At 43.9% G+C, this 27,110-nt stretch overlaps 1 protein-coding gene across 1 annotated transcript in view; it reads right to left on the reverse strand.

The window, feature by feature from the left end:
• The window catches only part of LOC106583647 (ral GTPase-activating protein subunit beta), a 97,448-nt gene extending 72,747 nt beyond the window's left edge, over positions 1–24,701 (reverse strand). The window contains exon 1 of the transcript XR_014382207.1: positions 24,602–24,701. The gene's annotated coding sequence lies outside the window, so the exon portion shown is untranslated. The remainder of the gene's footprint in view (positions 1–24,601) is intronic.
• Between the last annotated feature and the right edge of the window lie 2,409 nt (positions 24,702–27,110).

The raw sequence follows: 27,110 nt of genomic DNA on the forward strand, positions 1-27,110 counted from the left end.
TTGAAGTCAATTATACATGTCAGCAGTGATGGAAATTAAGCTAGCCCGAGGCTAGTGCTTTTCAGACTGAGCTAGAAGACAATGTGCCAAACTAGCCTGCCACAGCAGTGAAATGGTTAATAGAAAATGTGCCAAACTAGCCAGACACAGCAGTGAAATGGCTAATAGAAAATGTGCCAAACTAGCCGGACACAGCAGTGGAAATTTTGCCTTTATGTCCCCTTTTCCCCTAGTTTTAGACATGCGGCTTGACATGCGGAACATCGGGCTCACCCCACAAAAAGCAGTGCATGATCAACACCACCCTCAGCCAGGAGATCTGCTGGAAGTGATGGCTCTCCCATCCTTAGATGTACTCTCTCTCTCTCTAGTTAACCTTTGTGTGGTGTTCATGTTTTTGTTATTCACCCAATGTTCCCGGGTCTGATGGACCCACAACATTATTGGGTTTTTAAACAATACAGCCATAACAATTTACGTAAAAATACTTCATACTTAGATGTTGAGTTATATCAATTACAAGCAATAGACAGCATACATGGTTAATATTTGCCATTTACCTCTGCTAGATCACATTTATCAATAAAAGCGCTATTCGTTTTATTTAATAAAATGTGATTTAAAAAAATAAGAAAAATCAATTATAATCAAGACATGGGTGGAGTAAATCATGTTTATCTTGAATAGATATAAATTAAACAAGGTTTTCATCACTATTGATGTTTATTGCTTTGAACTGAACAAATTGGAATGTCAAATTTTACGTACAGTATTAAAGGGAAATGATAAATGAGCCCCATTGAACACAAATGAAGGCCGGTCTACACACCACATGAGGGACAGAGTTTTACTGTGTGTGTTGCAAATGTATTTCTTGCACTTGATGCATGTATACTGTCGTCCTGTCCTTCTTGGGTCCACACACATTCCAGCGCTTTTTCTTGTTGCTAATGGCTGCATTCTAGAATGATGAAATCACTTAGTTCAGGAATTTTACTAACATCTCACTCACATATATAGTTACAGCAGGCCAAGGTAGGAGAGTCAGACACACACACATGCAACAACATAACTCACACTTACTTCCGGTATTGGAGTTCTGTGGGTCGGGTGGATGGTGCACTAGCAATCTCCTCCTGATTCCTCCTCACGATGGCTGCAGAAGCTGGGGTCCTTGGAATATGTTGCCTCCTCTGGATTTGAGGTCTTACCAATGCCTTTCCCAGCTCCTCGAGAAAGAGCTGTATCCTCTGGAGCTTCCCTCTGGAGCTTCCCTCTGTTCCAATCTGGGTTCAACGCCATCCAGATGACAAACACGTTGTACGCAGAGATCTCCAAGATGTTGAAGAATATCACAAGTGGCCAGCGCAGGGTTCTTCTTTTGCAGCTGTAACCAGTCAACAGCTTGTCTAAATTGTCTACACCTCCTTTTGTGTTATTGGAATCCATTATGATTTCTGGTTTTTGATGTTCCCGGACACAGATTCTCCCATCCCTACCACAGTTTTGCCTTTCTTTAGCACGTAGGACACTAGGGACGTATCGGCCGCCAACACAAACTTGATAGGCCTGCTCCATGTATTCAACAGCTGAGGTAGGAGCTCTGGCTTGTTTTTTTGTACTGTTCCTACCATCGTCAGCTTCCTCTTGAGGATCTCCTGTCCCAGCTTGTGTGAAGTAAAAAAGTTATTACATGTGATGCTGTAGTCACGGAGTCCCTGAGTCACGTCCAGGACATGTCCCTTGGTTCTTCTCAGGGGCTCCTCCATCTGGCTTCCTCGTATATACTTGCAAGTTCCACGCATATGATGAAGCAGCATCACAGAGAACCCATATCTTGATTCCGTATGTTGCGGGTTTAGACGGTATGTACTGCCTGAAGGGGCAGCAGCCCCTAAATGGCATAATCTGCTCAACAACAAGAACATTGGGCCCAGGGTTGTAAAAAGGGGAAGGCAGACCACCCACTTCTCCCACACTGACCTGATTGCAGCTAGCTTGTCTCTCTGCCGCCAAGCTGGTCTGGTGTCTCGGTTATCGAACCGGACAATCCTGGAAATAGACACTGTTGCACAGAAAAGTTCTCTGCCAGTTTCTGCATCCCACAGGGATTCTGTGGATTCCCCATCGGATCTGAAAACACCAGCAAGAATAAGAACCCCAAAGTATGCATGTAAATGAGTTTGGTCCATCTCTCCAAAAACACTCCTTCCCTCCAAATTAATGCAGTCCAGAATGATTTTCTGGATGGTGTCTGGGATGAACAGTTCAAAAGAAGACTTTATGTCCTGCACATGAGTAACCGCCATCTGCGTCGGCCCTGGTTGCATCCTTATCACATTGGCAGCCATTCTGGGTGGCTCAATCCTTGGTCAAGAAGACCATTAAATTTCACAATTTTTTTACATTCATATTTCCCCTCCTGCAGGCTGCTGATGAGCTGGTTGCTGATGGGCTGGTTCTGGGGCTGGCTGTTGACGGGCTGGTCCCAGGGCTGGCTGAGGTTCAATCTCATCCGAATTGACAGAGATATGATCCTCATATTTGGAAAATGCTTAATCTTCCAAAGTAACATTGTGCAGGTTCCCTCAAGACATTGTGTAGTTTCACACACTACCAAGGGTAAAGAGTGCGATAAAAGCGGGAGGCAGGGAGACAGACAGGTTCTTGGTGCTATGTTGAAACAGCAGGACTAGGGAGGAGGAAGACAAAGTGAAGGCAAACAGCAAACCTTTTTTGTTTTATTTTTACTTGTTTTCACCTACACACACACTTTTCCACAATTTTATTACCCTTGGGTCCAGTGGACCCGAACACCACATATGTAATAAAAATGTGTAGGGGGTTGCACAGTGTGCACTTAATGAAAATGTTTTTTTTTACATGTTCTTAACAGAAAATGATTCTCAAGTTGAAAAAAAATAATTCATTATATCATTTTTATTTGAGTAAACATTGAAAATGTGTCCCACAGACCCGAAAACCACACAAGGGTTAAGCATTACAGATGATTTTCGTAGTCTGTGTCCTAACCAACTCTACTTACTTATTTGGAGTTCAATGGAAACATTGAAGTTCCAGGCACGAGGGATGATGCCAGATGCTGGAATAGCAGGTAGCCTTTTGCTTTGATGTTGCTTTGCTTTGATGTTGGCACTTAATATGAAATATTGTCAGTTAAATGTAAATATTGTCAGTTAATAATTCTAGTTAAACTGGCTGGCTAGTTAGCTGACAAACTAACACACTGTGCAGAGATGAATTACAGTGGCTGCTTTGAGCAAAACTTGAATGTAATATAATCTATTCTAGGAGGTTATTGTTTGTGTATGATCTTTATTCATTGTTCACTTGTTTTCAACAATGCCACGTACAGGCAGGGATGACTGGGGCCTTCAGCAGGTAAGACGTTTAGTAAGAAATGATTTGAACATCACAGATATAAATTCCCACTGTGCCCATGATAAAGTTAACTACATTACTTTAGTTGGCTGCTTTGAGCATAAATTGTATGTAATATAACCTATTCTGGGAGAATAGTGTGTGTGTGTGAATTAACTGTGTGCAATATTTCTGACCATTGGGACTGAAAGGAGGCTTGACAAGAACGCTGATCCAGTGCCCCTCTAATAAACTGATTGGAATAAAACTGATAACTGATTTATGTGCATAAACTATAAGATATTTACAAATGTTCACTGTTGCAGTGGCAACTTTGGGAGCATGTGGTCCTTGAAAAACTCCTCAACTCAAGCAATATGAGTCTGCCAGAGGTTATCACGCTGGACGGGGATGGTGATGGAGGCTTTGGTGGTCCACACAATGAAGAAGCATCAATGAAGTGTCCCTTCCAGTGATGTTGAGCTGCCCTTGGACCTGGTGCCAGTAACGATGGTCTTCATGGAGGCGGTAGGATCCTGCCTCCCCCTGGATATAGAAACCCTTCAATGCCTTTTCAATGATAAGATCCCTTGCACCAAAGGGACACTTGACCTCCACCAATGCTGTGGTGCCCACCAGACCATCCGGTGAGGCACCCAGGATCCCAGACCCTGTGACCCAAAGCCCTGACTCCTGCACATCCATCCCTGTAACCATTTTGAATGTCTTGATGACCTCCTCTTCGTTATCTGTCCCCCACTTTACAGACAACACCCCATTCAACGACTGTGACCTGAGGACCCTATTTAGCAGCGACAGAGTAACGCACTTGGCCTTAACCACTGCTCCAAAATTGCTGGCCGTCAACCTCCCTCTCCTCAATGTGTGCCAGTTGGGGTTGGTGCGCTGTCCAACTTGCCTGCCGTATAGCCTCCTGCTGCTCCACCGACAGCGCTATGCCAGCCACGATGCCTGCATGCCCCAGGTCCCCTTGTTTTTAACAATGTCCAGTACAGACAGGGATGACAGGAAGGGTAGCAGTTGTTCTGGCTCAGGTTCAAGGAGACATGCCATTCCACTGAACCTGCCCCAGAGACGGTTCCTTACCCACGGAACATCCTCCTCTGTGGACTCTAGGGACAGAGGGTTGTAGTCTTCGGCCGGGTACAGGTCCTCCACTGACTGCACCTGGTTGGGCACGGCTGGCTTCCTCTACTCGCATTCCACACCCTTACAGACGATATTGTGCAGCTGCATGGCTCCACTGATGAGCTCCACGGGGCATTTACATGTGGTAGAGAGAAGCCCTGGTCACCTATAGAGAAACATTGTGCCTTTGAAGATTTGTCAATGGTCATGCAACTACAATACAGGCTGGATTAGTGTTGAATATTTTCATACCTGAATATTTTTTTACTTTACAAATGTTCCATCCCGAGAATAAATAAATTTTCTCCCCGGTAACCCGGTATTTCTCGCCAAAACCGTAAGTGTCATGCGAAAGCATTATAAAGCATTTAAATATGCATGTGCCTGGATTTGATTAGAGATTTGATTGAAAATTCAAGCCTGATGCTATCTGAGCCTGATGAGCTATACATGAAATACATTTTATGAGCACTACATGTCACAAGAAAACACTTACCATTATGTGATGATAGGTCTTCATGCATTGTGAACTGCGCTCCATACTGAGATGGGCTGTATGTACACACCCTGAGTATTGATGATTGGGCAGGCAGAGAGCAGAGAGAAGGCCATAGACAAGCCAGATTTAGACATTGCATATAATTTACATTTCACTTTATGCACTTCATATAAATAATTTATTATAACTTATCGGTTTCTCGCTGTTATTTTTCATGGAAAAAGGGAGGGCCTTTTTGGCAGCTCTGCTTTAGCTCCTAAGAAACGTTGCAGTATTTTGTTTTTCAGTGTATTATTTCTTACATTATGAGCCCAGAATGTTTTTTGTGTTATTACATACTACAGGAAATAACTTTTGGATATCAGAGCAGCGGTAACTCACCAGCATTACAACAAGGAATACGACTTTCCTGAATTGTATCCTTTGTTCGTACCCCCCAGGGCAATTTAACTTATTTCAGAGGCTGCTCCAAGATGCCGGTGGAGAAGAGGTATTCGGAGTGGACTTCTAGTCCGACTCAGGAGGCGTGCACACCATCCACCACTTCCGAGTATATTACTCGCTAATGTTCAGCCTCTGGACAATAAAGTAGACAAGCTCAGGGCGAGGATCTCCTTACAGAGAGACATCAGGGACTATAACATTCTCTGTTTTACGGAATCATGAATCTCTCCGGATATTCTGTCCCCGTCCATACAGCCAGCTGGGTTCTCAGTACAGACAGGAATAAAGAACTCTTCGGGAAGAAGAAAGGTGGTGGTGTATGTTTCATGATTAACTACTGAACAGAAACGCAAGTCCTTTTGTTCACCGACCTAGAATACCAATGCAGACTGTATTACCTCCCAAGAGAATTATCTTTGTTTATAGTCACAGTCGTGTATATTCCCCCTCAAGCCGAACCACGACGGCCCTCAAGGAACTACACTGGACTTTGTGCAAACTGGAAACCACATATCCTGAGGCCGCATTTATTGTAGCTGGGGATTTTAACAAAACTAATTTGAGGAAAACAGTACCGAAGTCAATAAATCATATTTATTTATAAAGCCCTTCTTACATCAGCTGATGTCACAAAGTGCTGTACAGAAACCAAGTCTAAAACCCCAAACAGCAAGCAATGCAGGTGTAGAAGCACGGTGGCTAGGACAAACTCCCTAGAAAGGCCGGAACCTTGGAAGAAACCTAGAGAGGAACCAGGCTATGAGGGGTGGCGAGTCCTCTTCTGGCTGTGCCGGGTGGCGGGTGTTCTATCAACACATTGACTGTAGTACTCGCGCTGCAAAAACACTTCGACCACTGTTACTTCCCCTTCCAAGATGCCTACAAGACCCTTCCCCGCCCTCCCTTTGGCAAATCAGATCACGACTCCATATTTCTCCTCCCTTCCTATAGGCAGCGCTGGTCTGACCTATCGGAATCCATGCTTCAAGATTGTTTTGATCACGCGGACTGGAATATGTTCCAGGTAGCCTCTGAGAATAACATTGATGTGTACACGGACACGGTGACTGAGTTCATCAGGAAGTGTATAGGGGATGTTGTTCCCACTGTGACTATTTAAACCTACCCAAACCACAAACCGTGGTTGATGGCAGCTTTCGCACAAAACTGAAAGCGCGAACAACCTCATTTCACCATGGCAAGGTGACTGGGAATATGGTTGAATACAAACAGTGTAGTTATTCCCTCTGTAAGGCAATCAAACAGGCAAAACATCAGTGTAGAGACAAAGTGGAGTCGCAATTCAATGGCTCAGACACGAGACGTATGTGGCAAGGTCTACAGACAATCACAGATTATAAAGGGAAAACCAGCCACGTCGCGTACACCAAAGTCTTACTCCCGGACAAGCTAAACACTTTCTTCACTCGCTTCGCCCGCATCAAAGCTGGAACAGAGAGACTGAAAAACAGCTTCTATCTCAAGGCCATCAGACTGTTAAATAGCCATCACTAGCCGGCTACCACCCGGTTACTCAACCCTGCACCTTAGAGACTGCTGCTCTATGTACATAGACATGGAATCTCTGGTCACATTAATAATGTTTACATATTGCTTTACTCATCTCATATGTACAGTATATTCTGTTTTCTACTCTAGTATTTTACTCAATGCCACTCTGACGTTGCTCGTCCTAATATTTATATATTTCTTAATTCCATTCTTTACTTTTAGATTTGTGCATATTGTTGTGAATTGTTCGATACTACTGCACTGTTGGAGATAGGAACACAAGCATTTCACTATACCCGCAATAACATTTGCTAAATATGTGTATGTGACCAATAAAATCTGATTTCATTTGGTTTTGGGTGGTAAATCTTGGTAAATCCCGGTAACCAAGTGTGCCTCCATTCAACCCAAGGCTGGATGTCTGAACAAAGTCAATAATTCTGAATGTCAATAGATTTTTTTTAAATTCATTATCATCAATGACAACAGTCACTCATTTAAGTCTGGTATCTGGGGTAATCTGGTTAATTATTATGTCATTTTATAAGTGTCTCTTTACTTGTAGAATGTTGACAGTTGTATAGAAAACATTGTAATGCTAAGATGATAAAAACTTAACTTAATAGCTACACTCACTGACACAGGATAAACTTTCTCCCTCATGCTGGCCCTGACCAAACCTGTAGGTTTCCCCTCACTGTAGCTGCACTTCTCCACATGGCTAGACTTACAGTGCATTTGGAAAATATTCAGACCCCTTAACTTTTTCCACATTTTGTTACATTACAGCCTTATTCTAAATTTGATTAAATCGTTTATTTCCTCATCAATCTACACACAATACCCCATAATGACAAAGACAGGTTTTTATACATTTTATAAAATGTATTAAAAATAAAAAACTGAAAAATATCCTTTACTCAGTACTTTGTTTAAGCAGCTTTGGCAGAAATTACAGCCTTGAGTCTTCTTGAGTATGACGCTACAAGATTGTCACACCTGTATTTGGGGAGTTTCTCCCATACTTCTCTGCAGATCCTCTCAAGCTCCGTCAGGTTGGATAGGGGGCGTTGCTGCACAGCTATTTTCAGGTCTCTCCAGAGATGTTCGTTCTGCCACTAAAGGACATTCAGAGACTTGTCCCGATGCCACTCCTGCATTGTCTTGGCTGTGTGCTTTGGGTCATTGTCATGTTGGAAGGTGATCCTTTGTCTCAGTCTGAGGTCCTGAGCACTCTGGAGGAGGTTTTCATCAAGGATCTCTCTGTACTTTTCTCCGTTCATCTTTCCCTCGATCCTGAAAAGTCTCCCAGTCCCTGCAGCTGAAAAACATCCCCAAAGCATGATGCTGCCACCACCGTGCTTCACCTTAGGGATGGTGCCAGGTTTCCTCCAGATGTGACGCTTGGCATTGAGGCCAAAGAGTTCAAGCTTGGTTTCATCAGACCAGAGAATCTTGTTTCTAATGGTCTGAGAGTCCTTTAGGTGCCTTTTGGCAAACTCCAAGCGGCCTGTAATATGCCTTTTACTGAGGAGTGGCTTCCGCCTGGCCGCTCTACCATAAAGATCTGAATGGTGGAGTGCTGCAGAGATGGTTGTCATTCTGGAAGGTTCTACCATCTCACAGAGGAACTCTGGAGCTCTGTCAGAGTGACCATTGGGTTCTTGGTCACCTCCCTGACCAAGGCCCTTCTCCCCCGATTGCTCAGTTTGGCTGGGTGGCCAGCTCTAGGAAGAGTCTTGGTGGTTCCAAACTTCTTCTATTTAAGAATGATGGAGGCCACTGTATTCTTGGCAACCGTCAATGCTGCAGAAATGTTTTGGTGCCCCTTCCTCAGATCTGTGCCTCGACACAATCCGGAGCTCTACGGACAATTCCTTTGACCTCATGGCTTGGTTTTTGCTCTGACATACACTGTCAACTGTGGGACCTTATATAGACAGGTGTGTGCCTTTCCAAATCATGTCCAATCAATTTAATTTTCCACAGGTGGACCCCAATCAAGTTGTAAAAACATTTCAAGGATGGTCAGTGGAAACAGGATGCACCTGAGCTCAATTTCGGGTCTCATAGCAAAGGGTCTGAATACTTATGTATATAAGGTATTTCTGTTATTTGTAATAAATTTGCAAAAATGTCCAAAAACCTGTTTTCATTTTGTCATTATGGGGTATTGTGTTTAGATTGATGAGGATTTTCTTTATTTATTCCTTTTTAGAATAAAGCTGTAACGTAACAAATTTTGGAAAAATTGGGTCTTTTCCCCTTTTAATGCTCTTATGCTCATCAAAATTCCATAAGGTCTGAAATAGACAACAAAGTTGACATACTGCACAAACAATTATCTAGGCTAAGTAAAACAAAATAATTGTTTTGATCTACTGCTCTGCTAACTGGCTAGCCAAAGTGTAGTCAGTGGCTAGCTAAAACAGAGAAAAGTGATGTAAGAAGAGTCCATACTTTATTAATTTCAATACAGCACATCGATTCATCATGGATTGGGCACAGAAGGTCTATGATTGCACTGGTGAACGGTAGCTGTCAGCAGGGGCACATCTTTCATTGGGGATAGGGGGATATGACCGCACGTTCTGAAAGTTCTTTAGAACCGTGCGGATACCTCAGAGCGGTCGGGTAGGTTATTTGGCGGTATCAGATGGCATGATTTAGGACCGAGCAGACACCACAGAGCGTGTGAACAGAGGCAGCTGTTGTCTGTGTGTGGTGTGCTTTTTCTCTGAGTTGTAAAAGCAAGTATAGCAGAAACTGGCTACTCTTTATTTGACAAACTGCTGTTTGAAAAATAGAATATTCCTAGTGCTGAGTTAGAAATGCAACTGACATTTAAATTAAGCTAATGCATTACATGTTCCATCCCCTCTCAACTGAAGTTCTGTCTGAACGGAATGAACTAGCTAGCTAGTATTCACCACAGCCATTTCAGCTTTAGCTGAAAGGCAGCAGTATCTTACAATTGTTGTGTGTATGAAAATGTTTTTTAGCTTGTTTTGTTGTGTTTCAACAGAAGTAAATGAACTTGGCTAGTTTTTGCCAGTTGATATCTACCATTAGAGCTAGCCAAAAGTTGGCTAACATTAGCTAAAGTTAGTGCGTTAACTAGCTAGCTATTAGTTTTGCCTCGATCACACTAGACCTGAATGAAACAATGAAACCAGTGGCCAAACGATTGAAGACTGATACTCTGCTGTTTTTGACAGCACAATGTCAGTTTTTATTAAAGTCAGTATAGTAATGTAACGTTGTTGATCTGTTAGTTTCCCTAGCTAATTCCCTACTTTTGACACTGACACGGTTGGTATAAACAGCTCTACAGGCTTCACTGTCATGGTGCACAGTCAGTACACAGCACTATGCTCATCATGTCTTAGCAGGTGACAGGTGTCCCAGCAGGGTCAGACAGCCAGGGAAGACCAGTCTACGGAGTTCAGGTGAATTTTGCAGTATATTATAACAACCAGTAAATGGATACAACATTCCATCTTGAGTTGATGGAATGGATGGTGACAGGGTCTCGGCAGGGTCAAGCAACCAGGGAAGACCAGTCTGTGACAGTGCTGAGGTGAACTTTTGCAGATGCAACACTTTATTCTCTGTGCAGCAAACACTGGACAAGCCAGAAGCTTTAAAGATTGAAACTTTTTAAGGCAGTCTGACAAACCTCTAAAGTTGATTAGAGTAAAACAAAAATGTGAGGAAGACCTGGGAAATGCTATTGATGATGATGAATGGATACAGATTTGTTTGAATGCCCAGTCATGTTCATATCTCAGACAGGTAGCCTAGTGGTTAAGAGCCAATAACCGAACTGGTTCAAATCCCGAGTCGACTATGTGAAAACTCTGTCTGTGCTCTTGAGCACTTAACCCTAATTTATTCTGTAAGTTGCTCTGGATAGGCGCATCTGCTAAGTAACAAAAATATACAAATAAATGACTGCAGTTTTAAAACCATCCATAGAACATACTATATGCCAGTGAAACTGAATATCATGTATTCAGAAATGTAATTCTTCTGCTGGAGGTGTAAAACACAAAAAGGGACATTTGTGAAGGCTGGCTGAATTATTTTTTTTCTTAATCTCAGCATGTCTACAGATTGTCCCTTCTCCCTGTTTTTTTGTTTGCTTGGAAAAGTTGATATGGGAGACTGTTGTCAGAAGAAACAGTGTAACCTAGCATGTATAGTAGCAAAGAAATGGATTGCCATTAATTGTAAGGTTGTTTGTCTTCCCACAATGTCACAATGGATGGCAGAAATGTCAAGTTATGTATCTTCATTTATTACAAGACTAAAGGTATACTCTGCAACTTTTATAAGGTCTGGATGACTTATATGGAATATTGTACGACAAAAGGAGTCAGTATTGAAAACATGACCACGTCAGGGAGATACCTATTTATGCCATCCCTAGCTGCTGGGCTGCTCAGTCCTGGCCCTGGGGGTCTGCCGTACTGTTGGTTGTCCCTCTGGCCTTGGCCTAACACACCTGAAACCAATAATTAATGTTTCACTAAGACCCTAAAGCTAAATGGGCTGTGTTGGGTTGGGGCGCTGCAGGGCGGTGGACCGCTAGGGGCAGGATTGAGCAATCCAGCTATATTGTGTGCAAGTAAAAAGAACTCATCAGTACTATTAGGCCTATGATATGAATTACAGTGCCCTGTAATTATTGGGACAGTGAAGCATTTTTATCTTCTTTAGGCTCTATACTTCAAGTTTGTATTTGAAATCAAACAATGAAAATGAAGTTAAAGTGCATACTCTTAGTGTCAAAGGTGCGTACTGGCGGCAGAGAAGTCAGGCGCAGGAGTGCAAAAACGGTGTTCCAATGGAGCAGTAATAATAAAAACCCACCGTAAAATAGAACAAAAAAACAATGGGTAACAAAACCCGTCACACACCAGCATACGTGCACAAGCACTTACAATAAACAATTCCGGACAAGGACATGGGGGGAACAGAGGGTTAACCTGTTAGGGCTAGGGGGCAGTATTGACACGGCTGGATAAAAAACATACCCGATTTAATCTGGTTACCACTCCTACCCAGTAACTAGAATATGCATATACTTATTACTTATGGATAGAAAACACCCTAAAGTTTCTAAAACTGTTTGAATGGTGTCTGTGAGTATAACAAAACTCAAATGGCAGGTCAAAACCTGAGAGATTCCTTTACAGGAAGTGGCCTGTCTGACCATTTCTTGAACTTCTTTTCCATCTCTATCTTTTACTAAGGATCTCTGCTCTAACGTGACACTTCCTACGTCGTCCATAGGCGCTCAGAGCCCGGGAAAAAACAGAATGTCGTCATCCCAGCCCCAGGCTGAAACACATTATCGCCTTTCTCAAGTGGCCGATCAAGGGACTCTGGGCTTAGGCGCGTGACCCGACCGCCCCCGCCTTTGTGATTTTTTCCTCTGTTTGCCGAAAAGGAGATTCCCTGTCGGAATATTATCGCTTTTCTACGAGAAAAATGGCGTAAAAATTGATTTTAAACAGCGGTTGACATGCTTCGAAGTACGGTAATGGAATATTTAGAATTTTTTTGTCACGAATTGCGCCATGCGCACGACCCTTCTTTACCATTTCGGATAGTGTCTGGAACGCACGAACAAAACGCCGCTATTCGGATATAACGATGGATTATTTTGGACCAAACCAACATTTGTTATTGAAGTAGCAGTCCTGGGAGTGCATTCTGATGAAGACAACAAAAGGTAATCAAACTTTTATAATAGTAAATATGATTATGGTGAGTGCTAAACTTGCCGGGTGTCTAAATAGCTAGCCCGTGATGCCTGGGCTATGTACTTAGAATATTGCAAAATGTGCTTTCACCAAAAAGCTATTTTAAAATCGGACATATCGAGTGCATAGAGGAGGTCTGTATCTATAATTCTTAAAATAATTGTTATGCTTTTTGTGAACGTTTATCGTGAGTAATTTAGTAAAATGTTAGCGAATTCCCCGGAAGTTTGCGGGGGGTATGCTAGTTCTGAACGTCACATGCTAATGTAAAAAGCTGGTTTTTGATATAAATATGAACTTGATTGAACAAAACATGCATGTATTGTATAACATAATGTCCTAGGGTTGTCATCTGATGAAGATCATCAAAGGTGAGTGCAGCATTTAGCTGTCTTCTGGGTTTTGGTGACATTATATGCTAGCTTGAAAAATGGGTGTCTGATTATTTCTGGCTTGGTACTCTGCTGACATAATCTAATGTTTTGCTTTCGTTGTAAAGCCTTTTTGAAATCGGACAGTGTGGTTAGATTAACGAGAGTCTTGTCTTTAAATAGCTGTAAAATAGTCATATGTTTGAGAAATTGAAGTAATAGGATTTTTAAGGTTTTGAAAATCGCGCCACAGGCTTCAAGTGGCTGTTACGTAGGTGGGACGAATTCGTCCCGCCTAGCCCATAGAGGTTAAATACACAACATGTAATGATGGAATTGAAACCAGGTGTGTGGGAAAACAAAAGGAAAATGAAAAGTAGATCGATGATGGCTAGAAGACCGGTGAAGCCGACCGCCGAACGTCGCCTGAACAAGGAGAGGCATCGACTTCAGCGGAAGTCGTGACAGTACCCCCCCCCCTTGACGCGCGGCTCCAGCAGCGTCTTGGGGACGACACGCAGGGCGAGGCGCAGGGCAATCCGGATGGAGACAGTGGAACTCCCACAGCAGTGAAGGGTCCAACACGTCCTCTACCAGAACCCAGCATCTCTCCTCCGGACCATACCCCTCCCAGTCCACGAGGTACTGAAGGCCCCTCGCCCGATGCCTCGAATCCAGTATGGAACCAATAGAGTACGCCAGGGCCCCCTCGATGTCCAGAGGAACCTCCCGCACCTCAGACTCCTGGAGCAGGCCAGCCACCACCGGCCTGAGGAGAGACACATTGAACGAGGGGTTAATACGGTAATCGGGGGGAAGCTGTAACCTGTAACTCACCTCGTTCAGTCTCCTCAAGAATTTAAATGGCCACACAAACCGTGGACCCAGCTTCTGGCAGGGCAGGCAGAGGGGCAGGTTTCGGGTCAAGAGCCAGACCCGGTACTGCAGTGACGGTCTGCGCCAACTTTCTGGCGCAGCACGGCGTGCTGAAGGTGAACATGGGCGGCGTCCCATGTTTCCTCCACGTGCCGGAACGAGTCATCCACCGCAGGAACCTCGGTCTGACTCTGATGCCAAGGAGCCAGAACCGGCTGATACCCAATACACACTGGAAGGGGGAGAGGTTAGTGGAGGAGTGGCGGAGCGAGTTCTGGGCCATCTCTGCCCAGGGCATGAACGCTGCTCACTCCCCCGGCCGGTCCTGGCAATAGGACCTCAGAAACCTACCCACATCCTGGTTAACTCTCTCCACCTGCCCGTTACTCTTGGGGCGAAAACCCGAGGAAAGGCTGGTCGAGACCCCCAGACGTTCCATGAACGCCCTCCAGACCCTTGAAGTGAACTGGGGACCCCGATCAGACACTATATCCTCAGGCACCCCATAGTGCCGGATGACGTGCGTAAACAAGGCTTCCACAGTCTGTAGGGCCGTAGGGAGACCGGGCAGAGGAAGGAGACGGCAGGACTTAGAGAAATGATCCACAACAACCAGGATCGTAGTGTTTCCCTGTGATGGGGGAAGATCGGTCAGGAAATCAATCGACAGGTGTGACCATGGCCGTTGTGGAACGGGTAAGGTGTGTAGCTTACCTCTGGGCAGGTGCCTAGGAGCCTTACACTGGGCGCACACCGAGCAGGAGGAAACATAAACCCTCACGTCCTTAGCCAAAGTGGGCCACCAGTACCTCCCAGTCAGACAGCGCACCGTCTGACCGATGCCTGGATGACCAGAGGAGGGTGACGTGTGGGCCAAATAGATCAACCGGTCCCGAACAGCAGACGGGATGCACAGACGCCCAGCTGGACACTGGACGGGAGTGGGCTCTGCACGTAATGCCTGCTAAATGTCCGCGTCCAGCTCCCACACTACTGGCTCCACCATGCAGGTTGCGGGGAGTATGGGAGTGGGATCCATGGGCCGCTCCTCTGTGTCATACAGCCGGGACAGTGTGTCTGCCTTCACATTCTGGGAGCCTGGTCTGTAGGAAAGGGTGAACACAAAACGGGTGAAAAACATGGCCCACCTGGCCTGGCGAGGGTTCAGTCTCCTCACTGCCCGGATGTACTCCAGATTGCGGTGGTTAGTCCAGATGAGAAAAGGGTGTTTAGCACCCTCAAGCAAATGTCTCCACGCCTTCAAGGCCTTGACGACAGCCAACAGCTCCTGGTTCACCACGTCATAGTTTCACTCCGCCGGGCTGAGCTTCTTCGCGAAGAAGGCACAGGGGCGGAGCTTCGGTGGTGTACCCGAGCGCTGAGAGAGCACAGCTCCTATCCCAGCCTCGGACGCGTCCACCTCCACTATGAATGCCAAAGAGGGATCCGGATGGGCCAGCACGGGAGCCAAGGTAAACAGAGCCCTCCGGTGACCAAAAGCCCTGTCCGCCACAGCCGACCACTGCAAACGTACCGGGCCCCCCTTCAGCAGTGAGGTAATGGGAGCTGCTATCTGAACAAAACCCCGGATAAACCTCCGGTAGTAATTGGCAAACCCTAATAACCACTACACCTCCTTTACCGTGGTGGGAGTCGGCCAATTACGCATGGCTGACATGCGGTCACTCTCCATCTCCACCCCTGAGGTGGAAATGCGGTACCCTAGGAAGGAGACGGACAGCTGGAAGAACAGGCATTTCTCAGCCTTGATGTACAGGTCATGCTCCAACAGGCGACCAAGCACTCTGCGCACCTAGGACACATGCTCATCGCTTGTAGCGGAGTATACCATAATGTCATCAATATACACCACTACACCCTGCCCGTGCAAGTCCCTGAAAATCTCATCTACAAAGGCTTGGAAGACTGATGGCGCATTCATCAACCCATACGGCATGATGAGGTACTCAGTGCCCTGAGGTGGTACCGAAAGCTGTCTTCCACTCGTCTCCCTCCCGGATACGCACCAGGTTGTAAGCGCTCCTGAGATCTGGTTTGGTGAAGAAGCACGCCCCGTGCATTGACTCAATCGCTGTGGCTATGAGCGATAGCGGGTAACTATACCTCACAGTGATCTGGTTCAGACCTCGATAGTCAATACACGGGCACAAACCTCCCTCCTTCTTCTTCACAAAAAATTTACTTGAGGAGGCGGGTGAAGTGGAGGGCCGAATGTACCCCTGACGCAGGGATTCGGAGACATATGTTTCCATAGCCTCCGTCTCCGCCTGTGAGAGGGGATACACGTGACTCCTGGGAAGTGCAGTGTCTACCAGGAGATTTATTGCACAATCGCCCCGTCGATGGGGTGGTAATTGAGTCGCATTCTTTTTGGAGAAGGCCTGGAGACCTGGTCTGGACTTTCCACCGTAGTAGCACCAACGGAAACCCCTAAACACCGGCCCGAGCACTCTCGCGACCACCCCGTGAGAGCCCTCTGTTGCCAAGAAACAGTGGGGTCATGACAAGCTAACCAGGGTAGGCCTATCACCACGGGAAATGCAGGAGAGTCAATAAGGAAGAGACGAATTCTCTCCTTGTGACCCCCCTGCGTCACCATGCCCAGGGGAGAGGTGGCCTCTCTTATCAACCCTGACCTAATGGTCGACTATCTAAGGCGTGAACGGGGAAGGGCACAGCCACGTGAACAATGGGGATCCCTAAACTATGAGTGAACGATCTATCTAGAAAATTCCCAGCCGCGCCTGAATCGACAAGCGCCTTATGCTGGGGGAAACGGGGGAATGCGGGGGAAACTCAGGAAAGTGACATACAAAAACATATGTGCAACAGAGGGCTCTGGGTGAGAATGGTGCCGGCTCACCTGGGGTGACGCCAGAGTGCCCTGCCTGCTGTCTCGATACCCAGAGGAACCAACCCGGCACCGACCGGCAGTGTGACCTCTGCGGCCACAGATGGTGCACGAGCTGGAAACCCCTCCGGTCTCCCTGCGCACCGCCCCTCCCAGCTACATGGGTATTGGAGAGGGGGTGCGGGGGGATGGAACCAACAGACCCCGATCTGAACATCTGCGGGTAGCCAGCAGGTTATCCAGCCGGATGGACAGGTCCACCAGCTGGTCGAATGTGAGGGTGGTGTCTCTGCAGGCCAACTCCCGACGGACGTCCTGGCGCAGACTGCAGCGATAATGGTCGTTCAGGGCCCTGTCGTTCCATCCCGCGCCGGCAGCCAGGGAAACTCCAGGGCGAACTCCTGGGCGCTCCTCGTCCCCTGCCTCAGATGGAAGAGGCGCTCACCCGCCGCTCTACCCTCGGGCGGGTGGTCGAAGACTGCCTGGAAGCGGCGGATGAACTCCTCAAACTGGTCCAACGCCGCATCTCCCTCTCTCCATGGTTGCCAGGTATACGGTTGCCAGGTATAGGTCTAGCTGCAACAGGAACCCCTGGCAGTTCGCAGCCGTCCCATCGTATTCCTGGGGAAGGGAGAGACGAATCCCACTGGGACCAGGAGAAGGAGGGGCGCGTAATGGAGACCCTGGTTGTGCTGGTGGAGTCGCTGGTAGAACTCCCTGTCTCTCCCAGCGGTCCATTGTCTGGACAACGCGGTCCATGGCGGTGCCAAGATGGTGGAGCATTGCTGCGTGCTCCCGGACGCGCTCCTCCACCCCTATACCCGGGGTACCTGCTCCTACTGACTCCATATAGTTGGTCCGGAATTCTGTCAAGGGTGCGTACTGGCGGCAGAGAAGTCAGGCGCAGGAGAGCAAAAACTGTGTTCCAACGGAGCAGTTTAATAATAAAAACCACCGTAAAACAGAACAAACATACAATGGGTAACAAAACCCGTCACACACCACCATACGTGCACAAGCACTTACAATAAACAATTCCGGACAAGGACATGGGTGGAACAGAGGGTTAAATACACAACATGTAATGATGGAATTGAAACCAGGTGTGTGGGAAGACAAGACAAAACAAATGGAAAATGAAAAGTAGATCGATGATGGCTAGAAGACCAGTGACGCCGACCGCCGAACGCCGCCCGAACAAGGAGAGGCATCGACTTCAGCGGAAATCGTGACACTTAGCTTTAATTTGAGGCTGTTTTCAACCATATAGAATTTACAGCACTTTTGTACATAGTCCCCCCATTTTATGGAGCAAAAGTATTGGAACCAATTCACTTGTATGTGTATTAAAGTAGTAAAAAAAAGTATTTGGTCCCACATTCATAGCACGCAGTGACTACATCAAGGTTGTGACTCTACAAATTTGCTGTTTGTTTTGGTTGTGTTTTAGATTATTTTGTGCCCAATAGAAATTAATAGTAAATAATGTATTGTGTTATTTTGGAGTCACTTTTTTATTGTAAATAAGAATATAATATGTTTCCAAACACTTCTACATTGTGGATGCTACCATGATTACGGATAATCCAGATGAATTGTGAATAATGATGAGTGAGAAAATTAGACATACAAATATAATACCCCCAAAACATGATAACCCCTAAGCCCTCCACCAGGTTATGTGCCCCACACTTCTAAAACCAAAGTTGCGGCCCTGGATGACAGTGTCGGCTAAAGATGAAGCACAAATTTGTTGTCTTGCTGAGGTCTTTTCTGTTACTAATTAGCATTTAAATATTTTTGGGGTAAATTGAGGTGAATATACTGATAAAACTCACCTTGTCCAAGAGAGAATTACACAGTTATCAAAACATCACACCAAGGTAAGACTGCACCAAACACATACTTAATTTGAAGTGTTTGTAAAATTCAGTATGTGCAAAATGAATGCTGGAAAGACGATTGGAACCATTTCCGTGTTTGACCGCTAGGTTTTTGAGGTATTATAACAAGTCCACTATGGTGGACTATGCTTTGAATGAATTAACATAAAAAGTGTTGTTTTGTTTTTGTGTAGACTGTGTTCAAATGAAGCTGGCAAAACATTTTTTGTTTCATATGCACTGAGTTAATCTAGGTTCATGTATAGCAATTATATTATGACTTAGTTTAATGTATTTGATGATGGCATAGTACATAAAGTATGTAAAGTTATACAGAACTAGTGTGCACTCTTTCTCCTTTTTAGTCCCCTTCACGATATTAGAACATCTACACTACAGCATTAAACGCACATTGAAATCTTGGTAGCTGTCAAACGGTGGGTGTAGCTGGTGCATGGAAGTCAGGCGCAGGAGAGCAGAGATGAGTGGACAAAGCACTTTACTGAGGCATTATTTAGAAAAGAACGCAACCGCGTCACAAAAACAAATGCCCAAAGAACAAGTGAGGCAGCACAATAGTACAATAACCAAGTACAAAGTACCGGCTGCCACAAAGCACGGGTACAAATCAAAACCCGGCGCACACCAGCCTGAAGCGTGCCCACCTGACAAATAAACAATACCCCACACAGACATGGAGGGAACAGAGGGATAAATACACATAGTAATTATGAGGAGATGTAAACCAGGTGTGCAGGAAAACAAGACAAAACAAATGGAAAATGAAAGGTGGATCGGCGATGGCTAGAAGACCGGTGATGTCGACCACCGAACGCCGCCGAACAAGGAGAGGAACCGACTTCGGCGGAAGTCGTGACAGTAGCGAAAAAGCTAAAATCATTTTTTTTTTAACCCAAATATGAAATTCAGGAACAAAACAATAAATGTAGAAGTATGAGACATTCCATCTTCTCACTGTGCATTCTCATTTTACACTAGCACAGTCAACAGTATGCATACAATGGAGGTGGCATGGATGAATAATACATGTCAATATACCTTAGTGCCAAAGTTGGGACTCTCTCTGCAACTACAGCAAGAATACAATTTTGGTGACAATGACATTTCCGAGCTATAGGAAAAACTGATGAGAAACATGATCCGCCAGATCGTCACGTTTGACAGCTTGAGATGTGTCACATTTATAAGATGTTAAACAACCATGGTTAGGCTAACTGAAAACAGCAGTGGAATTATAGAGCTTTTAGGTATGCTAAAGGGAAGGGGGTCCCTGTTCCATCAAAAGCATGGAGTTTCAACATGATACTAATGGGGTATAATGTTTATACACTGTTCTATTGATTGGATAAACTATTCCAACATTAATTCTTACAGCTCAGGAATTGTTTTATCACCACCGCAGGTTCTGCATACAAATGTTGATTGAATAATGTTTAGTGAATTGTTGGCAAAATAGAAACCTTCTTCAGTAAAACAAATTATAACATTTCACAATACAGTATTTTTAAGTCACTGGCTGAAGTAAGAAGAAAATGGCATGGCTTTGGTCGAACCATGTTGACATACCTAGTCAAATTAAGGCCTAAAAGCATGTGAAACAACATGACAAAACATTGGTCCATGGTTTCATCCTCAATCCCATTTAATGGCCTTATATGGCAATTAACTGATAACCTTTATGAGATGATTTCACAAAATGACTCATGACTATCTCATTTTAGAATCCATTCGGCTCTTGAAGAAGACAATTAAATAACTTTTAAACCAAAATGACAAGGATGGAGGACAGAGTTTGGGCAGGCTGTTTGGGGAAAAATTGCCCTTTTCCTGTGGCGTAGTTACGAAACTCATGTAAAAATATAGACATTAGGGCTGGTGTGTTAACTTTGTGTAAACGGGCTAGTTTTTACAACATGAGGAAATACAATGTGGACACAAACTCACCAGTTACTTGATGACCAATTTATTGAAAGGCTAAAAGTTTATCTTCAAGCTAGAGATACCATGAGCTGGTTTTCTGGACACTAATTGAGATTAAACCATTGAGCATTTTCTTAGTCCAGGACTAGCTTTAATTTTTGTATGGGAAAACTAGACTTTTAACATTTTGTTACTAATGCATGAGGGTGGCAAAACTATGATTAACAATATACAAAGTTCATAATTTGTCATTACTGGATAGTTGCCTGTCGCAGGAAATTTTAACCAAGTTTGTTTCTCAACAGTTTGTTTTGACCTTTACCAGTAGAATGGGATGGGTTTGTGTCATACAGAGTACTCAGAGCAGATTAACACAGTATTTCCACAGGGCACTGCCTTCACTATCAATGATCGTTACCTATCCGATGATATTTGTGGCTGGCTGCAAATTCAGACATTACGACCTTCTTGATTGTCCGTGACAACAGGAAAGTAGTACGTTATCCCAACTGACATGTTTCATAATGATTTCATAAGAGGACTCGGGACGACGGCAATGACTCTTTTAATAGAAACCAGAATCACAGTTGTACAGTTCAAGATTGAGTCAAACGTCTTTGTTTACATTATATGTCACCATTTTGACGTATTCTAATGACACAATGTTGTAAACGTTGTGTGAGCCTTTTGGGGGTTCAGTTTGGGGGTTGTTGATTGTGGCATGTCAACAGCTGGTCTCCTGCTTTCTGCAAATGTAAAATGTTGACAAGCAACCTCAAAGTGCGTGCCTATTGTCATTCTGCTTTCAGACCATTTCATTGGTGGACTATTTAATATAAAATATGCCATTATTCCGATGCTTTTATCAAATGTGACTTAGAGGTATGCACGCATGCATACATTTTCATATGGGTGGCCCCAGTGGAAATGAACCCACAACCTTGTGGGTTCAAGCTCCATGCTCTACTGACTGAGCCACACACTACCATGTCGTCCTCCCCCCCCAAAAGACTATAAATACAGTATGGGATGATTTAATGAAAACTTATTTCAAGGTCTTCCTATGCAAAGTTTCACAAATCACCTAAAGAAAAGGAGGTTGATAGAATGGTAATGTGGTCTACATATCGAATGACCCTCAGGTATGAGGCTGAGAGAGACATGCACCAGCTAATTAGACGAGGATGGGAAAATAACGGCCCCTAGTCAGCAGGTCACTGGTTGGAGTTGTACTGGAAGGGTGTGACCTCTGAACTCCATAACTGTTCATAAGGAATACATAGACACTTACGAATGTAAATAGATCTTTATTGTCCCGAAGGGCAATTCTTATGCTGCGTAAAATACGTATTCAAAGGCTACATAACTTCCACACAGAAAATATACAATGAGGAGATACAAAAACAACATGAACAAGCATACTACATTGTATACATTATAGAATTATTTATTTAACCTTTATTTAACTAGGCAAGTCAGTTAAGAACAAATTCTTATTTACAATGACAGCCTACCCCGGCCAAACCCTAACCCGTACGACGCTGGGACAATTGTGCGCCGCCCTATGTCAAGTCAACCAGTGGAATGCACATCCCTGATAGTGTGCTTATGTAGCTAGTGTTAGTTATAAAGAGTGTGTTGGTGTCTCTCTATGTCAGTTGCTTTACCATGTTGAATTACCCTGAATAATACACAAATCCACTGCAGTTGGGTGTTTGTTGACTGCCTGGGTGATGTCAGAAATGTTGCCCTGCAATGACTTCTAGACATTTTATCAAACAATATTAAATTATATTATATTATTATGAGTGTCCTCACTGTCCTGATATGACCTTCTGAACTACATGTATATCTAACAATATATGAGATCATGATTGTCCTCACTGTCCTGATATGACCTTCCAACCTATATCCAACAATAGAGATTATAAATGACCCTAATCCACTGAAATAACTTCTAGAAATATATTTTATAACAACCGATTATGAGTGGGCTGGAAAGACTTCTTGAACTAGAATCAAACAACAGATTGTGAATGACTCAGAGTAACTTCTAGAGCGATCTACAGTATCTAACAATATAGATTATGGATGACCCAGAGTAAGGGCGGCAGGTAGCCTATTGGTTAAGAGCGTTGGGCCAGTAACCGAAAGGTTGCTAGTTCAAATCCTCAAGCTGGCTACCTGAGAACCTGTTGTTGTGCCATTGTCCAAGGGACTTAATGTAAATTGTTCTGGATGAGTGTCTGCTAAATAACTAAAATGTAAATGTAACTTCTAGAGCTATCTACAGTATCTAACATCATTGGAAGATTATGAGTGTCCCAAAACAACTTTTAGAACTATCTAGAAACGTTGGGCTCTCCTCTATAGCTAACATTTAGCCTCGAGCGGCACCACCCTTTTAAAAACAGGAAATGGGGACCACAGAAACTAATAGACAAGTTATCCTTCAAAAAAAATGAAGATGCCGTCTTTGAAGTGTTTTTTCCTGTGCACATTTTATGATTCTCTGTAGCAGTGTTTCCAAATTCCTCTCCATCTGTGCGACCGTGATACCTCTCTTTAGTACAATGAACTGGAAATGCAGGCTGTGTTTTATATAATCCCCAAATCCAACCAACTCTCACATCCTATCATGCAAATGGGGTACAGTTTGAAGAAAATCCGACTCCAACCATATGCCTTAGCCGTGTAAGATACAACCATTTATTATGCATGCATTGCACCAGGCTTATGGTAATAAGCTATTAAATTAGTGCTGGACATCATTGTCTCCTCTATATCCTTTCTGCTCAAGAGATTTTCATACAAGTCAGATAAAGCAAAAAGGTGCAGATTGTAACCCAGATGAGCTGTGTTGCCCGTGCTTTTCCGGTAATATTTGATCATTCAGATCACTGTCAGGGAGTTTATGATAAAATAACTCCCAGAGACAAGCTCTGAACTGAGTGTGAATTCAATTACTCTGATATTGGCTGGATTAAATTGGTCCCCAATAAGACTATTTGTCCAACATAGCTACCACTCAGTTTAGCAAATTAAATGAGTGCTTTTGTGTTAAAACTCCTCTGTTGAAAAAATAATATACCTTTACCTCGGGATATATTAACTTTACTCAACAATGTATGCCTGATTCACAAATATTCATTGAGGGTTAACATTGGGGTGAATCTAAATGTGAACAAAATAAAACAACAAAGGACTTATTTCAAGTTCAATTTAAACCACACACAGTCCAATACACAGTAGAATGTTCTATAATCATATATATATATATATATGAAAATATATATATATATATACTGTATATATCTAATTAAACTAGCTATAGATGTATAGTGCAAATGTTTGGTTGTGAAGCTAGTTTCATTGAAAAGCTGCATGGGACTTGTATTCCATGGCCCATTTTCTTCAATATTTCAATGACAAAGTCACAATGACAACACCCGGAAATCCTCTAATCCACCTATTGTGATCATAGCCAAGCAAACATGCTCATTATAAAACTAGCTTCCTGAGCAGATTGTGTTTATGATGTGGAAATATTTTTTTTGTATTTTATGTTTCCCTTGGGGTGAAGCAAAAGCTTTTATTCGCAGAGGTCTTCTGTACAGAGTCCATTTTGCCCTGAGGGGAGGGGGAATGAGGGTCGAGAGGAGAGACAGAGAAAGAGACAGAGAGTGAGAGAGATGGAAAAGAAGAGAGTGAGGAAAGGAGAGAGAGACAGACAAACAGAAAGAGAGGGAAAGAGAGAGATGGAAAGAGAGGAAGAGTGAGAGATGGAAAAGGAGAGAGAGGTTCACAGCAATCTGAAGCTCCAGCAACAAAACACAGTATATTTCAACCAGTGAGCTTCAAAACATACAAACATCAAACTGATGAAGCGCTACTGTACTTACTCTAGACAAGCATCGGATCATCCATAGGTCAAATAATAAATTCATAGGAACTCATTGACGTAATTCAGTTAGAGTTTAATCTCAGACTGGCTATAGTGTTATGGTATCCACCCAGCTTCCTTTGTTGTGTCACTGCATTACGAGTGTGAACAATGTGAAAGAACATCTACATATCTGCTACCCAAATGGCACCCTATTACCTAGGTCTATAGAGTGCACTACTTTTGACTAGGGCCCCTTGGGAAGTAGTGCACTATGTAGAGAATAGGGTGCCATTTTGGATTTGAGACAGATGCATTTCCCCTCCCTTGTTATGTGAAATTCTGTTTCAGCCACCATTACCTAGCATACTATTACCACCATGATGAAACATACAGCAGTGGTAGGAACAGTAATGTTATTACACACAGATACTACCACTACAAGTCCTGTTTGCCAGACTGCCATCAACTGCACTGCTACTGTTGTTTATTCTCTGATGTTGCAGCCGTGTACTGTATGCTCACACAGCCATCAATATTTTACAGGATTCGTGTGTATAAATCATATAATCTGTGTAGAGTGGATTCATCAATCAAGAGGGGAATGTTTATGTTGCAACTGATGCCTTTGGTGATGGATAAAGCAGGCATTTCTCAAAGGGTGACTTTGGTGCTGGAGGTGGGGCTGTGTGTGTGTGTCCGTGTGTGAGTGTGTGTACTTGTGTGTGTACTTGTGCGTGTATGTACTTGTGTGTGTACATTTGTGCATGTGTGTGTGTGTGTGTGTGTGTGTGTGTGTGTGTGTGTGTGTGTGTACACTTGTGAATGTATGTGAGTGTGTGTGTACACGTGTGTGTGTGTGTTCCTCAGGGAAGGTTATTGTGGGGGAGATGAATCACAGTGTAACCAGTGACACTCATTATTTCCATGTCGGCCCAGGATTATTGAACACGTCACATATTCACACTATTTTCTTCTTCATCTCATTTTTTTTTTTTTGGGGGGGGGTATTAAATCCAAAACATTAATAAACATTTTTCATGACTAATTCATGTTTGCACCTTGCCAAGAATCGCTTTCTTCCTCCACTAATTCTAATTGGTCCAATTAATCATGCAAATGGTAATTAGTCTGATGTGAAGTAAAGCTACTTATGGCCTTCTGGGATTCCAGGCTTTGCTTCTCGATCCCCCCCCCCCCCCCCCCATATAAAATCAGTGAAGGGTTGATGCTGAGGCGCATCGCACATAACAGCAATGACTCTGTTCCATTGTGACAGTTTATGTGAGAATGACAGCCGCATTTATAATTCACACACCACCACAGGTAGATGTACATTGAAGTCTCAGTTCAGTGAAGAGGATGGGTGGCTTAGTACAATCCACACAACTGGAAGCCTTCAGAGAGCAGAGGGTGGGAGAGAGAGAGAGAGAGAGAGCGAGAGAGAGGAAGAAAGGAAGACATTGCTCCTCAGTTTGATTTTCTATGGCTCCAATGGTAATCTCTATGTATAGCCACCAACTGGACTGTCAGTGAATAATATCATTGTCCGATGTCTGACTGCAACAGCCAGCTACAGTAGCTAGCGAATTTTACAGCGGAGCATTTCATAGGGCCTACACCCTAGTGACATTCTAAGGCATGGGCCATCTATGGGGTTCTGAGAGAAGGGACGTCGCCAGTGGCCCCTCTGCTGTTGTGCCTTAGTTAACATTTCACAGGCTTTCATGTGTCAATGCAGCGAAGCCAAAGTGGGTTGCAATGAGGAAGTGATGCAACCACAATGCCATGTGAGCGAACGTTGACACCAAAGGTCGGAGGAAGTCTAAAACAGGGAGGTACTTGTAGAAGAAAATAAAGAACGATAAAGAGAGACAGAGTGAGAGAGAGAAAAAAATGAAGTTACTCAGGTGGTCAGGGGGGCTAAATGTCAAAGTGCAGAAACAAAAAGCTGAATGTCAAACTTTACCGCATTTTCCAGGCTTGGACGGTTTGGTTAGCTTAGCGCTGAATTCTTTTTTTTTTAGCATCCTCATTTCTTACACTCAAGTCGAAACACCAGTTGAACATGTTAAGGACAAACTTAGAATTTGAGCTCATTAATGATTTAGGACATAGGCAGTGCCATGAAAAACACAACTAAATAATATTCTAATAACATTGACATTGTAAAAGAATGCATTTAGATACCAGCCCATAGAAGGTCATTGTATTGCATGAGAACATAAAGTATATCCCTTTTTTGTTAGAGCGAGAGTGAGTGAGAGAGAGAGAAACAACATCTTCTCCCTTTAACTTCTCCCAGGGGTACACAATTGGTAGTGAAGGCAATTTAAACAGTGATGTATTGATCAAGCTGTTGGAAGCCAAACCTGACAGTCTCTTATCCCCCATGCTGCCACACTACAACATCTTTAGACAATACAAATTATGTTCTTAAGCTATCCAGCACTGACTTAGTAATAACAACAATAATGTTCTTCTTATGTCCAGACATATAGGGGTGGTTTCCCGGACACAGATTAATC

This window comes from Salmo salar, chromosome 22 (genome assembly GCF_965601325.2).
Source record: "Salmo salar chromosome 22, fSalSal1, whole genome shotgun sequence".
Lineage (NCBI taxonomy): Eukaryota > Metazoa > Chordata > Actinopteri > Salmoniformes > Salmonidae > Salmo > Salmo salar.